The sequence below is a fragment of the Pelobates fuscus genome, chromosome 7, assembly GCF_036172605.1.
Source record: "Pelobates fuscus isolate aPelFus1 chromosome 7, aPelFus1.pri, whole genome shotgun sequence".
In the NCBI taxonomy this organism is placed as follows: domain Eukaryota; kingdom Metazoa; phylum Chordata; class Amphibia; order Anura; family Pelobatidae; genus Pelobates; species Pelobates fuscus.
In genome coordinates this window covers 191,921,352-191,938,549 of record NC_086323.1, presented here as the reverse complement: position 1 = coordinate 191,938,549, position 17,198 = coordinate 191,921,352, and the positions used below count along the sequence as shown (strand labels likewise).

General features: G+C 41.9%; 1 pseudogene; it reads left to right on the top strand.

Moving 5' to 3' along the window:
* The window catches only part of LOC134568416 (zinc finger protein 850-like), a 153,746-nt pseudogene extending 143,201 nt beyond the window's left edge, over window positions 1–10,545 (top strand).
* Window positions 10,546–17,198: the final 6,653 nt, after the last annotated feature.

The following is a 17,198-nucleotide window of genomic DNA, read 5'->3' as shown; positions in this document are numbered from 1 at the left end:
GGGGTCTGAGTGCCATTCACCTAATAATGTGCACTCAGACCTGAGCTATCTGGGGATGTGTAACATGTCTATGTTTAATGTATAAAAAGTAACTTTATATATTTTAAAGCATAATACTGTATTTGGGTCCCCACGTGTGTAATGGAGTTTTGCCTTTGTCCTGGGAGATAATTGAATTACTTCTCCAATTATCTCCAAGGCAGAAGGGAGGAAACCAGGATGCATTGTGGGGATGTTTTGCTTCTGAGAGTCTGTAATGTGATACATGTCTGTCTGTGTTACAGTCTTCCATTTGGTCCCCTAGGGGAGTGTCCACCAGGTGGGAGACCTGCATAAATACAGGGGCAGGTAGCCCTCAATAAACAGACCACTGCTTGACCCTCAGCACGGAGCCTTGTCTCGTTCTTGGGGGGGGATTCACTGTATGCTGATAGGGACTGACTGCCAGGAGTGTAAGCCGCTTGGGAGCTTTTCCTGTTCGTCTGCTAGCAGCTATTCGTGAGGTTCCAGTTCGGGAGTTTGGAGTGCTACCTTATTCTCTTGTATGCAGTTCAGGAGTTTTGGTGATTTTAGAGTAGCTGTGCCTGTCTGTGAAAAGGGGATTATCGCCTTAACGGATTTTAACCCCTTGTCTGCTGAAACGGTCTGTTACAGTTTCCATTTATCCTCAGTGTTTTTTTCACTAAGGAGTTTATGCCAGTTGATATGTTGTAGAGCTGCCCTAATCTTATTGAAATTAGCTTTTTTTTTAAATTCTATGTTTTAATATACCCCACGTGTTTTTGCTTTTTTGAGGTTTATTTAAAAAAAATACTATATTGTGAATATTAATGAGAAGGGTTAGTAGAAGGGTTGTACACTGCCATAAGAGTATAAAGTCGTGTTTGGAGCCAACTTTAGGGCTCTACACATGCGAGTTTGAAATTGTACATCTGCACATAGTTTACAAATCTGGTTTAATAGAGTTGCACTATTGTGTTTATTCTATTTTTGTTTTTGTTTTTTGAGAGAACATTGCAATTTTCTTTAACTCCCAGTATGTTTCTTTCAGGTGTATTTGTCAGGTGATAAGAACAGAAATACTAGAAGCAAGGCTATGAAGAAAACTTTTAATAACAGAACCAAGGAGTCTAACTCTGAAAAATCAAGAATTTTCTCAGATCTCTCTATATGTTCTCAAAGGAGACGGTGAACATGAACCCCAAACCTTTCTCATGTTCTGAATGTGGGAAATGTTTTGTCAATAAAGCAAATCTTGTCCGTCATCAGAGAACTCACACAGGAGAGAAACCATTGTCATGTTCTGAATGTGGAAAATGTTTTGGGCAGCAATCAACTCTTGTCATTCATCAGAGAACTCACACAGGAGAGAAACCATTCTCATGTTCTGAATGTGGAAAATGTTTTGCCAATAAAGCAAATCTTGTCAGTCATCAGAGAACTCACACAGGAGAGAAACCATTGTCATGTTCTGAATGTGGAAAATGTTTTGGGCAGCAATCAACTCTTGTCATTCATCAGAGAACTCACACAGGAGAGAAACCATTCTCATGTTCTGAATGTGGAAAATGTTTTGCCAATAAAGGAGATATTGTCATTCATCAGAGAACTCACACAGGAGATAAACCATTCTCATGTTCTGAATGTGGAAAATGTTTTGCCAATAAAGCAAATCTTGTCAGTCATCAGAGAACTCACACAGGAGAGAAACCATTCTCATGTTCTGAATGTGGAAAATGTTTTGCCAATAAAGCAAATCTTGTCCGTCATCAGAGAACTCACACAGGAGAGAAACCATTCTCATGTTCTGAATGTGGAAAATGTTTTGCCAATAAAGGAGAACTTGTCAGTCATCAGAGAACTCACACAGGAGAGAAACCATTCTCATGTTCTGAATGTGGAAAATGTATTTCCAATAAAAGAGATCTTGTCCGTCATCAGAGAACTCACACAGGAGAGAAACCATTGTCATGTTCTCAATGTGGAAAATGTTTTGGGCAGCAATCAACTCTTGTCATTCATCAGAGAACTCACACAGGAGAGAAACCATTCTCATGTTCTGAATGTGGAAAATGTATTGCCAATAAAAGAGATCTTGTCCGTCATCAGAGAACTCACACAGGAGAGAAACCATTGTCATGTTCTGAATGTGGAAAATGTTTTTGGCAGCAATCAACTCTTGTCAGTCATCAGAGAACTCACACAGGAGAGAAACCATTCTCATGTTCTGAATGTGGAAAAAGATTTTTTAGCAACGCAGAACTTGTCCGTCATCAGAGAACTCACACAGGAGAGAAACCATTCTCATGTTCTGAATGTGGAAAATGTTTTGCCAATAAAGCAAATCTTGTCAGTCATCAGAGAACTCACACAGGAGAGAAACCATTCTCATGTTCTGAATGTGGAAAAAGATTTTTTAGCAACGCAGAACTTGTCCGTCATCAGAGAACTCACACAGGAGAGAAACCATTCTCATGTTCTGAATGTGGAAAATGTTTTGCCAATAAAGCAAATCTTGTCAGTCATCAGAGAACTCACACAGGAGAGAAACCATTCTCATGTTCTGAATGTGGAAAAGGTTTTGCGCAGCAATCAACTCTTGTCATTCATCAGAGAATTCACACAGGAGAGAAACCATTCTCTTGTTCTGAATGTGGAAAAGGTTTTCGGAGAAATTCAAAACTTCTCAGTCATCAGAGAACTCACACAGGAGAGAAACCATTCTCATGTTCTGAATGTGGAAAATGTTTTGCCAATAAAGTAGATCTTGTCAGTCATCAGAGAACTCACACAGGCGAGAAACCATTCTCATGTTCTGAATGTGGAAAAAGATTTTTTAGCAACGCAGCACTTTTCAGTCATCAGAGAACTCACACAGGAGAGAAACCATTCTCATGTTCTGAATGTGGAAAATGTTTTGGGCAGCAATCAACTCTTGTCATTCATCAGAGAACTCACACAGGAGAGAAACCATTCTCATGTTCTGAATGTGGAAAAGGTTTTGCGCAGCAATCAACTCTTGTCATTCATCAGAGAACTCACACAGGAGAGAAACCATTCTCTTGTTCTGAATGTGGAAAAGGTTTTGGGCAAAATTCAAAACTTGTCAGTCATCAGAGAACTCACACAGGAGAGAAACCATTATCTTGTTCTGAATGTTGAAAAGGTTTTTCTAAGAAAGCAAATCTTGTCTGTCATCAGAGAACTCACACAGGAGAGAATCCATTCTCATGTTCTGAATGTGGAAAATGTTTTGCCAATAAAGGAGATCTTGTCCGTCATCAGAGAACTCACACAGGAGAGAAACCATTCTCATTTTCTGAATGTGGAAAATGTTTTGGGCAGCAATCAACTCTTGTCATTCATCAGAGAACTCACACAGGAGAGAAACCATTCTCATGTTCTGAATGTGGAAAAGGTTTTGGGTGAAATTCAAAACTTGTCAGTCATCAGGGACCCCAGTACCTGGTTGGGAGTTTTCTGTAAAGGGGAGAAATCGCTTACCCCCTCCTCCTGGTACTCAGACATGCTTAGTTGGGTATCTGGACCGGCCGTCCAGCATCCCTGTAGCTCCAGTACAGAAACATTGGTCCCATCTGCACTATTGGGGTCAGGGTTGCTGCCCCCGGTTCTTGGGGAAAGGAACCAGCTGTCTCCTCTCTTGATATCACCGGCTGCGGCTGGAGAGAGAGATCAGTTGCCTCCTCTCTCTGCAAGGTACACGGCCACTGGGGAGAGAGACCGGTTGTCTCCTCTCCCTGTAGGATGCACTGCCGCTGGGGAGTGAAACTGGTTGTCTCCTCTCTCTGTAACTCCAGCTGCAGCTGGGGATCTGAGCCAGCTGCCCAACATCCCTGTAAGACTCGTAGAGAGTCCTTGGTCCCATCGCCACCTGCCATTTGGGGGTCCTTCAGGACCAGTCCATGAGGTCCCCTACCTCAGGTACCTCCGGTTGTTCTTGGGGAGGAAGATCAGTTGTCCCTTCCTTCTCCCAATAACATATTCGGCTGCTGGGGAGGGAGACGGACTGTTTCCTCTCCCGGTAAGATAGGCTGCCGCTGGGGAGTAGGACTGACTGTCCCTGCTCCCAGTAACTCTGGCTGTAGTTGGGGATCTGGACTGGTTGCCCAGCATCCCTGTAGGGCCGGTGGAGAGACCACGGTCCCATCTCCACCTACCAACTGGGGGGCTTCCCAGTACCCTTTGCTGAGGTCCAGACCAGCCATCTGGCTCTCTTGCGGTGTCGTTGAGCCATAGTTTACTCCACAGTAGCAGCACTAGTTCCTTCACTAGTTCCTTCACCCACTTCCCAGAAGAGGCATCCTCATTGCCACTTGTTCCTGTAGTCGTTGCTCCCTGATGGAAAGACTTTCACCTCGCCAACGCTATACACCCTCCAGGGTTTTGTCCAACATGGCGCTTCTGATACTGATAAATCTGTATATGATTCCGGTGTCTCCAGGATGCTCTTCCTTTCACTAGGAAGCCATGACACCGCTGCCACCAAATGTGACGGAGCTTCCTGTACCCTGACTGGGTAACTCCGCCGACAGATGCTCCTAGTGCTCATCAAGGACCATCAGCACTGCAACAGACACCATAAGCACTGCAGACCTCACAACTGCCACAGCTTGGTTGGGGTCTCTGTCTTCTGCTGACCTTGAACCTACGACAAGGCTTCAGGTTCCAGTGGGCAACCCTCTCCTCCAAGAGAGTATAGGAGGATCACCTGTAGGGCTTTTACAAGAGCTAGTAGAATCCAAGGGAGTATAATGACTATGGCAATCCCTGTAGTGATTATAGCTGTTCCCTACAACGCGAGGCGAGGCTGCGAGTTGAGTGTAAGATGTCTGAAGGTTTATTGGTACATGCTGGATTTTTACACAACTTTCCAGGCCAGAGGCAAACCCACTGAACCTGATGGGTAACAATGTCTGACACTCCCAAATACAGTAAACAATTCCTCCCCTCTGTCTGTGATATAATTAAGGCAGATAATGCGTTAACTTAATTATCCAAAGGCCGAAAAAACACAAATTTATACAAAGTTCAATAAGTACACCAAAATACAACATATCCCCATGTCACATCCCCTGATACCCCTGATCTGGGTGAACAACATATCCAAAAATCACCCAGATCAGAGCAGGGGTTCAGGAAATTCCTGGGAGTCTCTATGAACAACCACATGCATGGTTTCATGCCCAAAACAGTTCCAGAGAATTAGGCTGTGCGGCCGGTCTATTTAACCTGTTGAAGTGCCGTTTGAATTGTCGAACACCGTTTGACTCCCTTCAAAGTTCCCGGGAAGGTAACTATTTAGCGGAGTTCGTGCCGTTGCATGTCCGATTTGAGGTCCAGAGGCAGAAATAGTGCCTTAGAACCAAATAAGTCACAGGGGCCATAGTCACAAGGTAAAAGGCTGGCAAGTAGTCCTCAAAAATCACATTATCAGTAATATTGAATAACATACCCATGAACAACCTCCCAGTGCTGTGAAATGCAGTAGCGTCTCTTTAATCAGAATTCTCCACTCAGTCTCCCTAATATTGATAAGTACACATATTTATATCCTAGATTTTCAATTAGGTCATGTTAGGGAATTTCCGCCAACATAAAAACAAACCTAACTTGGAAAGGAGGCGAGACCTATGTTTGGACTAAAACTTAAGGTTATAACGCATACAAGGCCCTGACTTGGTTTCACATTGACCTAGGACAAAATGGCGTCTAAATCGAACTATCTCTTTTATGTATCTGGGTAAGATGCCCATTTGATAAAAAAAGGAACATTGTATGAAAAACAATATCTTCCATTCCTAATAACTTGTACACCGTTTATTAAATTTTTATACTAAAATCCTATAATATTTGAAAATGCCCATAGCAACAGTTAGTAAGGAACCTCAATGCAATGTGCCACATACCAACTGATGAAGCCAGATTTGTGGTGAAACACATCTTGGATGCTTTTAATATGGATGTTAATATTATTTTATGGTGTTTAATAAAGGTGGACTTGCTTTGAGTACATTTGACTTTGCCAATCTTTTCCTTCATTGACCTGGAGATGTATAAGGGGCAATGTACTTCCCACCACAGTGCACTGCAGACCTGGAGCCGGTCCCATAGGCTCCTGATAAGGTGAACAGTTTTGTTGCATGTTTTGTACTTATAACTTAAGGTAAAGCACTATATTCATTGTCTCTTGTTTGGATGTCCTGACAGCATCTGTTACATAGTTACATAGCTGAAAAGAGACTTGTGTCCATCAAGTTCAGCCTTCCTCACATATGTTTTTGCTGTTGACCCAAAAGAAAGCAAAAACCTAGTCTGTAGCACTTCCAATTTTGCAACAAATTAGGAAAAAAATCCTTCTTGACCCCCAAATAGCAGTCAGATGTCTCCTTGGATCAAGCAGCTATTACCCCACTAATTAGAAATTATATCTTTGTATGTTATGTTTTTGCAAGTATTTATCAATTTTCAGTTAAACATCTGTGTGGACTCTGATAAAACCACCTCTTCAGGCAGAGAATTCCACATCCTTATTACTCTTACTGTAAAAAAAAACAAAAAACTTTTCTTTGCCTTAAATGAAATCTCCTTTCTTCCAGCCTAAATGCATGACTTTGTGTCCTATATTTAGCCCTGTTTATGAATAGATTTCCAGATAATGGTTTGTACTGGCCCGGATATATTTGTATAATTTATCATATCCCCTCTCAGGCGCCGTTTTTTCCAAACTAAAGAGATTTAAATTTTTGAACCTTTCTTAGTAACTGTTACAAAATACCTTTTGTTACTGTTTCTTTAAGTGACAAATTGCCCTGGTTCCCTTGGTTATGGAGAAGCTTAATTGCCAGCTGTGACGAAGTGCCCTTTGCCACTTGTGCCTAGAGAGGACTAATTATATCCTGGTCTTCATTAACGAACAGACCCATCTGGGTACCTACACTTAAATTTTTTTATTTTTTTTTGGTTGATGTACTTGAAAAACTTTTTAGGGTTGGTTTTGCATTCTTTGGCTATCAATTTCTAATTTTCTAGTTTAGCCACTTTAATTGCCTTTTTGCAAGCATTATTGGCTTCCTTATATCTTATGTAGGATGCCTCTGATTTGTCCAATTTTAAATGCCCTTTTCTTATTTTTAATCTCTTGTTTTACTTTTCTACTAAACCACAATTGTTTCTTTTATATTTATTACCCAATGGTACATACTGAGAAATGTACCTTTCTAATATTAGTTTGAATAGTTTCGGTGACGAGACCAATCTCGCCACATTGCATTGGAGGAGCCTGGTTGCCCACCTGCTGCCTTTGGACTATGGACCAGACTTTAAAAGACTTATTTGCCCTGCAGAAAGGCTTATTCGTGCCTTTTCTGCCGGGGTGTTCGGTAGATTTTATCTACCGAACAAACTAACGATTGCACGACCACCTGGGAGCTGGAGTGTGCCGCCAATTGACCACCCTGAAGCTGCGGTTAACCACAGCTTAATTGACGAAGGCAGGGTGGTCTTTGTTCGTCGACCGAACACGTGGCGGCGGCCATTTTACAAGTCCCGTATGGCCAGCTGTGTTCGGCACTTAAACTATGGAACTATAAACGGACACTTATTTACACGAACACCGCTGAGCCGTCCGTCTCCTGGTTCCTATTCGTGGGGATGTAGCCGAACAGCCGTTCATTCGGTATTTTGTTTCATGTGAATTTGTGGTAACCCAGATAGCTCTGCCATGGAGCCTATTCGTGTGATTAAAGACTTTGGCTCCATGGAGATTAAACTGTATCCGTGGGGTCTGAGTGCCATTCACCATATAATGTGCACTCAGACCTGAGCTATCTGGGGATGTGTAACATGTCTATGTTTAATGTATAAAAAGTAACTTTATATATTTTAAAGCATAATACTGTATTTGGGTCCCCACGTGTGTAATGGAGTTTTGCCTTTGTCCTGGGAGATAATTGAATTACTTCTCCAATTATCTCCAAGGCAGAAGGGAGGAAACCAGGATGCATTGTGGGGATGTTTTGCTTCTGAGAGTCTGTAATGTGATACATGTCTGTCTGTGTTACAGTCTTCCATTTGGTGCCCTAGGGGAGTGTCCACCAGGTGGGAGACCTGCATAAATACAGGGGCAGGTAGCCCTCAATAAACAGACCACTGCTTGACCCTCAACACGGAGCCTTGTCTCGTTCTTGGGGGGGGATTCACTGTATGCTGATAGGGACTGACTGCCAGGAGTGTAAGCCGCTTGGGAGCTTTTCCTGTTCGTCTGCTAGCAGCTATTCGTGAGGTTCCAGTTCGGGAGTTTGGAGTGCTACCTTATTCCCTTGTATGCAGTTCGGGAGTTTTGGTGATTTTAGAGTAGCTGTGCCTGTCTGTGAAAAGGGGATTATCGCCTTAACGGATTTTAACCCCTTGTCTGCTGAAACGGTCTGTTACAGTTTCCATTTATCCTCAGTGTTTTTTTCACTAAGGAGTTTATGCCAGTTGATATGTTGTAGAGCTGCCCTAATCTTATTGAAATTAGCTTTTTTTTTTAATTCTATGTTTTAATATACCCCACGTGTTTTTGCTTTTTTGAGGTTTATTTAAAAAAATACTATATTGTGAATATTAATGAGAAGGGTTAGTAGAAGGGTTGTACACTGCCATAAGAGTATAAAGTCGTGTTTGGAGCCAACTTTACGGCTCTACACATGCGAGTTTGAAATTGTACATCTGCACATAGTTTACAAATCTGGTTTAATAGAGTTGCACTATTGTGTTTATTCTATTTTTGTTTTTGTTTTTTGAGAGAACATTGCAATTTTCTTTAACTCCCAGTATGTTTCTTTCAGGTGTATTTGTCAGGAGAGGTGATAAGAACAGAAATACTAGAAGCAAGGCTATGAAGAAAACTTTTAATAACAGAACCAAGGAGTCTAACTCTGAAAAATCAAGAATTTTCTCAGATCTCTCTATATGTTCTCAAAGGAGACGGTGAACATGAACCCCAAACCTTTCTCATGTTCTGAATGTGGAAAATGTTTTGTCAATAAAGGAGATATGGTCAGTCATCAGAGAACTCACACAGGAGAGAAACCATTCTCATGTTCTGAATGTGGAAAAGGTTTTGCGCAGCAATCAACTCTTGTCAGTCATCAGAGAACTCACACAGGAGAGAAACCATTCTCATGTTCTGAATGTGGAAAATGTTTTGTCAATAAAGGAGATATGGTCAGTCATCAGAGAACTCACACAGGAGAGAAACCATTCTCATGTTCTGAATGTGGAAAAGGTTTTGCGCAGCAATCAACTCTTGTCATTCATCAGAGAATTCACACAGGAGAGAAACCATTCTCTTGTTCTGAATGTGGAAAAGGTTTTGGGAGAAATTCAAAACTTGTCAGTCATCAGAGAACTCACACAGGAGAGAAACCATTCTCATGTTCTGAATGTGGAAAATGTTTTGTCAATAAAGGAGATATGGTCAGTCATCAGAGAATTCACACAGGAGAGAAACCATTCTCTTGTTCTGAATGTGGAAAAAGATTTTTTAGCAACGCAGAACTTGTCCGTCATCAGAGAACTCACACAGGAGAGCAACCATTCTCATGTTCTGAATGTTGAAAATGTTTTGCCAATAAAGCAAATCTTGTCAGTCATCAGAGAACTCACACAGGAGAGAAACCATTCTCATGTTCTGAATGTGGAAAAGGTTTTGCGCAGCAATCAACTCTTGTCATTCATCAGAGAATTCACACAGGAGAGAAACCATTCTCTTGTTCTGAATGTGGAAAAGGTTTTGGGAGAAATTCAAAACTTGTCAGTCATCAGAGAACTCACACAGGAGAGAAACCATTCTCATGTTCTGAATGTGGAAAATGTTTTGCCAATAAAGGAGATCTTGTCATTCATCAGAGAACTCACACAGGAGAGAAACCATTCTCTTGTTCTGAATGTGGAAAAGGTTTTGGGCAAAATTCAAAACTTGTCAGTCATCAGAGAACTCACACAGGAGAGAAACCATTCTCATGTTCTGAATGTGGAAAATGTTTTGGGCAGCAATCAACTCTTGTCATTCATCAGAGAACTCACACAGGAGAGAAACCATTCTCATGTTCTGAATGTGGAAAATGTTTTGTCAATAAAGGAGATATGGTCAGTCATCAGAGAATTCACACAGGAGAGAAACCATTCTCTTGTTCTGAATGTTGAAAAAGATTTTTCAGCAACGCAGAACTTGTCCGTCATCATAGAACTCACACAGGAGAGAAACCATTCTCTTGTTCTGAATGTGGAAAAGGTTTTGGGCGAAATTCAAAACTTGTCAGTCATCAGGGAACTCACACAGGAGAGAAACCATTATCTTGTTCTGAATGTTGAAAAGGTTTTTGTAAGAAAGCAAATCTTGTCAGTCATCAGAGAACTCACACAGGAGAGAAACCATTCTCATGTTCTGAATGTGGAAAATGTTTTGCCAATAAAGCAAATCTTGTCAGTCATCAGAGAACTCACACAGGAGAGAAACCATTATCTTGTTCTGAATGTTGAAAAAGATTTTTCAGCAACGCAGAACTTGTCCGTCATCATAGAACTCACACAGGAGAGAAACCATTCTCTTGTTCTGAATGTGGAAAAGGTTTTGGGCGAAATTCAAAACTTGTCAGTCATCAGGGAACTCACACAGGAGAGAAACCATTATCTTGTTCTGAATGTTGAAAAGGTTTTTGTAAGAAAGCAAATCTTGTCTGTCATCAGAGAACTCACACAGGAGAGAAACCATTCTCTTGTTCTGTGTAACGGACCGTTTCAGCATAAAAGGGAATAAAATCCGTTTAGGCGGTAATCCCCTTTTTGAGAGACAGGCACAGCTACTGCAGAAACCAAACTCCCGAACTGGATACAAGATAACACTCCGAACTGGAACAGCTGAACAAGAAAAGCATACAATCCGCTTACACTCCTGGCAGTCAGCTTACAATCCAATTCCCCCCAAGAACGAGACAACACTTCATTTTGAGGGTTAAACAGGAACTGAGGACTGGCTCATCCAGCCTGGCTTTTATTTCCAACTCACACATACAGGCCACACCCAGGGGGAGGCATAAAAGAACCAATGACATAGATGTTACCTCCCACACATCCTCTCCCCTTAGTGTGACACATAATCCCATTATGCATACAGTTTACAATATACTTTTACACAATTTTCCTAACTCTAAAACCATACATCACATTCACATAAAAATACATATCCACAATCAATCCATTCAGGGGAACAACATATTAAAAAATGGCATGGATCAGACCAGGGGTTCAAAAGTTAGTAAAGTATCTTTTAAAACCCCTAGCTTTCCAGCTCAGACTGTTTTTTACAGAGCCTTCTCTGTGCTGGAGAAGTAATCCAATTATCTCCAGCACAGAGACAGACTCCATTAACCACATGGTTACAGAAAGACATAAAACACTTTAAAATACAGAAAGTTACTTTTTATCCATAACACACAGACATTTCACATATCCCCAGATAGCTGGGATCTGAGCGCACAAAACTGCCGAATAGTGCGCAGATCCTATTCACACAGTACAATTGCCATGGAGCTAAAGTCTTTCCCATAGTCTTTCGTTATATGAATAGGCTCCATGGTATAGCTATCTGGGGTATCACATTCCCATAAAGTCTGGTCCATAGTCCAAAGGCAGCAGGCGGGCAACCAGGCTTCTCCAGTTCACAGTGGCGAAGTTGGTTTCGCCACATTCTGAATGTGAAAAGGCTTTGGGCGAAATTCAAAACTTGTCAGTCATCAGAGAACTCACACAGGAGAGAAACCATTCTCATGTTCTGAATGTGGAAAAAGATTTTTTAGAAACGCAGAACTTGTCAGTCATCAGAGAACTCACACAGGAGAGAAACCATTATCTTGTTCTGAATGTTGAAAAGGTTTTTCTAAGAAAGCAAATCTTGTCTGTCATCAGAGAACTCACACAGGAGAGAAACCATTCTCTTGTTCTGAATGTGGAAAAGAGACAAGACACTCACTTCTTAGAAACATAGAAACATAGAATGTGACGGCAGATAAGAACCATTCGGCCCATCTTGTCTGCCCAGTTTTCTAAATACTTTCATTAGTCCCTGGCCTTATCTTATAGTTAGGATAGCCTTATGCCTATCCCACGCATGCTTAAAATCCTTTACTGTGTTAATCTCTACCACTTCAGCTGGAAGGCTATTCCATGCATCCACTACCCTCTCAGTAAAGTAATACTTCCTGATATTATTTTTAAACCTTTGTCCCTCTAATTTAAGACTATGTCCTCTTGTTGTGGTAGTTTTTCTTCTTTTAAATATAGTCTCCTCCTTTACTGTGTTGATTCCCTTTATGTATTTAAATGTTTCTATCATATCCCCCCTGTCTCGTCTTTCCTCCAAGCTATACATGTTAAGATCCTTTAACCTTTCCTGGTAAGTTTTATCCTGCAATCCATGAACCAGTTTAGTAGCCCTTCTTTGAACTCTCTCTAAGGTATCAATATCCTTCTGAAGATAGGGTCTCCAGTACTGTGTACAGTACTCCAAGTGAGGTCTCACCAGTGTTCTGTACAATGGAATGAGCACTTCCCTCTTTCTACTGCTAATACCTCTACCTATACAACAAGCATTCTGCTAGCATTTCCTGCTGCTCTATTACATTGTCTGCCTACCTTTAAGTCATCAGAAATAATCACCCCTAAATCCCTTTCCTCAGATGTTGAGGTTAGGACTCTATCAAATATTCTGTACTCTGCCCTTGGGTTTTTACGTCCAAGATGCATTATCTTGCACTTATCCACATTAAATGTCAGTTGCCACAACTCTGACCATTTTTCTAGTTTACCTAAATCATTTTCCATTTGGCTTATCCCTCCTGGAACATTAACCCTGTTACATATCTTAGTATCATCCGCAAAAAGACACACCTTACCATCAAGACCTTCTGCAATATCACTAATAAAAATATTAAAGAGAATGGGTCCAAGTACAGATCCCTGAGGTACCCCACTGGTGACAAGCCCAAGCTTCGAATATACTCCATTGACTACAACCCTCTGTTGCCTGTCGCTCAGCCACTGCCTTACCCATTCAACAATATTGGAATCCAAACTCAAAGATTGTAGTTTATTGATAAGCCTTCTATGTGCAACAGTGTCAAAAGCCTTACTGCAATCTAGGTAAGCAATGTCTACTGCACCACCCTGATCTATAATTTTAGTTACCCAATCAAAAAAATGAATAAGATTAGTTTGGCATGATCTCCCTGAAGTAAACCCATGTTGCCTCTGATCTTGAAATCCATGTGTTTTTAGATGTTCAACAATCCTATCCTTTAACATGGTTTCCATCACTTTCCCCACTACTGAAGTAAGGCTTACTGGCCTATAGTTGCCCGACTCCTCCCTATTACCTTTCTTGTGAATGGGCACAACATTCGCTAACTTCCAATCTTCTGGGACTACTCCTGTTATCAATGATTGGTTAAATAAATCTGTTAATGGTTTTGCTAGTACACCACTAAGCTCTTTTAATAGCTTTGGGTGTATTCCATCAGGTCCCATTGACTTATTTGGGACTTATTATATACTTCTTGCTGGCAACTTGTAGGATCACTATTTCTGAGCTCCAGCTTTTATTAAAAAACCACAACACACACAAATGAACTGTATTGACATTTTTTTTTTTTTTTTAAATTCTTTATTTTTTCGTGCCTTTATGCGTAACAGTTATGCGAGCGGTGCCCCAAAGGCATTCCATTCGCTAGAGTAGTATACAATCATTACAATAGGGCATGGTAAGAACACATGCACATTTTTGTTGTTATAAAGCGATCATAAGCAGCGTTAAGGCAATAGCGTGGTTAAACGTGTGAACATCCTATGTAGTAGGCTAGTCTTTGCTGCGGTGCAAACTTGTCTGTAACCGTAACGTATGTGTCACCTAAATGTGCCAAGATGTGGCAAGATATTTTGTGTAATAGCTAGCGGGTGCAGCAAAAGAGAATATATGTGATTATGCGGTAGGGCAATATATGTCCTGAGCGTATAATTTGCAGAGCTTATCCTGGTGTATTTGGATGCGTAACCTACTGCAGTGGTAGGGTATGTTGTACCTGATCGCTGCTTCTTCGCTCACTCCCCCGCGGCTACCCAGGGCCGGGGTGGGGAGGGGGGGAAGGAGCCCTGCGGGGTTCAAGATGTATATGAGCATGTAGTAAGGCGTAAGAGGTGCCGGTATGTGCGCTCACATTAATGAGCTGTAGTGGTCGGACAATTAGAGAAAGCAGTAAAAACGGCAATGAAATCAACAGTAAAACAATAATAAAGTCCTCTGTAAACCAATATTAAAGTCATCTGGGAGGCAGGAGTGACGTTTAGTACATCAAGGTGCCACGCAGCCATAGCTGAGTGTCGTACTGTCCAGGTCGGTGTGGACCACGGTTGGAGGGTCACCCGAGCCTTCTCAAGTGCCTGTAACCTCAGCGAGGGCCTGTCTAGGTCGTCGTGGTACAAATGTCTTGGTGCGCTCTGGGTCCCATCTGTGTGGCTGGCTTGGGTTCTCCTGGGGTGCCGGTCCAGGCTTGGCCTCTTGGGGTATTCCCAGGACGTGGTGCAGGTCTCTTGCGTTTTGAAGCGAGTGGACCACAAATTTGTCTTCTCCCTTCAGGACTATAAGCGAGCGATCAAGGCGCCATCTGTATTTAATGTCCCTTTGCCTGAGAAGGGCAGTGAAGGGTTTCAGCGATCCCCGCCATGCTAGTGTGCCACCCGTTAAGTCGGCAAAGAAAGTTAAAGAGTGACCCTCGAAAGTGACCTGGGTTCTATTTTTAAGCGCTGCTTGGAGTATGGCCTTATCTTTGCGGTGGTGGAAGCGGACTATAAGGTCCCGGGTTGCAGTGGTCGGGGCTCTAGCCGGTTTCGGGACCCTGAATACAGATTCGATGGGGATAGCCTTGGATTGTTTCGGCGTGAGTATTTCTGTCAGGAGTCTGCGGGCAAAATGCGGCAGTTCCTCTGCCGGTATATCTTCCGGCAGCCCCCGTACCTTTATATTAGTGGCTCTGCGCTCCTCTTCGGCAGCGGCGAACCGTCGGTCATAGTCCTCATTTTTGCGCTGTAGGATGGTGATCTCCGCTTGCATTGCGGTGATGTGTGCATCTCGCGCCGCAGAGGCGTCCTCCAGGGTTCCCAGCCTTCCAGTTATGCCCTGTAGTTCAGCGCGTAGGGTAGCCATGTCCGCCTGTAGGGTGGTCTGGAGGCCTGCTAGCAGGGTTTTAAGCACTGAGGTAGTCACCGGAGCGTTGTCCGGGTCTGGAGGCTTTGTCCCTGGTTTAGGTAGGTGTGTAGTAGTCGGCATGTCTTCTTCCTGGTAGAAGTCGTCCGAGTAATCGGAGTATGTGTCCGCGTGGTCGGCCATTTTGGGCCTTGCTGCCTCACGAGCCTGTCTCCACAGGGCCCCAATGTCTTGGCTCTGTCTCGGCTGGTCGGGTTTTGCTTTTTTCGTTTTACGCCCCATATCAGTTTCGCCGTCTTTTTCTGCCACTTGTGGTATTTTGGGGATGAAATAGAGGGCTGTATTAGCTAAAGATTTGCTTTTTTCGCGGGAGCTGCAGCTTCATGCGACTTCTCCGCTTCGTGGCTTGCTGTATTGACATTTTTCATACCAATAAGAATATGATCTGGGATAGGAGACCAGAGCTCTGACTGAGCAATGTAAATTAGCTAATTATCCTCTGAGGTCCTTTATTCTTATACCAGAACACAATAACCTTGGAAATTCTTATAAAAAGGCTACTTTCCCCAACCCCCATGTTAATACATACTTCAAGCAAAGGTTGTGTTTACATCAAAAGGTTTTACATTCAGTCACTCCCATACAGTGTACACAATCCCTCCCCTCTGCCTGTGATATAATTAACGAAGACAATGGACTAACTCAATTAACTCTGAGCAGAAAAAAACATACATTTTTACAAACCCCAAAAAGTACCCCAAAATACAACATATCCCCACAAATTCAATTATAGGACCTCTGATGTGACAAACATCTCAGGATCAGCTAATTTCCTACATTTATATAAAGAAATGCAGTAAAACCAGTGGGATACACAAATATAGAAATAAACCAAGAGATCCTCCTACACCTTAGTGAGTACCCTTCGCCCTCACAATAAACGAAATATACATACAATGTAAGGTGGAGTTTCTTCTTGTTTACAATAAGTCACAATTAAAATGGGATTTCTTCTTATTAAAAATAGATACCCTAGAGATAAAACACAGAAGGACACATCATAGTGCAATATTGTCTGAATGTTTTATAAATATCGGTGAAATCTATGGAGATAAACTCACAAAGCGAGAGCCTATGGAATAAGGCTCAGTTTTCCAGCGTTGTGGGATTAAGGTTCCCACTCCCTTCTTTGTGCTGCCTGAAGGTGATGGGTAATATGGTGTCCTCTCACAGATTAGTACAGGAGGTGGTAGTGCAGATCAGTGCAGGAAGTAATAAATAGAATGATGTCCTCTCACTGGTTGGTACAAATAATATAAAGTGCTTTATTAATAAAGTGCACAAGAAAAATATAAAAAAAATAAGACCTTACAGTTGTAGGCAGTCTTATAGAGATAGTCTCTAGTAGCAAAACGCGTTTCTCCTCTTGATGAGGCTTCCTCAGTTGCTGTAGATTCGTGCTGTGGGTGTTCCTCCTTTATAGTTCAAATTTCGCGCCGTTTTCCCGGCTCAATTATTCAATCGTAGCGTTTTTACTTCCGCGTTCCACGAGTGGAACGCATAGATACGGTCATTTCCGGTTTCGGCATATGCGTTCCAACAGTGGAACGCATGCATTCCGGTTCCGGTTTTCATGTATACAGGCATAGTTCTGTGTCCTGTTCGGTCTCATTCTCCAATATCAGTCCATGGAGGATAATTATTGATGGACAATGAAGTAAATGTTAAAAAGGAAAGCATGATTAAGAACAGAGCAGATGCCTATTGATATACAATCAAATGCAAAATAGAGAAAGGTATTATTCCTATAGAAATGCAAGACATCAAAGGATTTCTATATAAATCTTTTAAGATAAAATGAAATAAAATAAAATAAAACAGCCCCTAAATAGGTAAAAAGTATTTTAAAACTATTAAAAAATAGATGGTTCAAACGTAA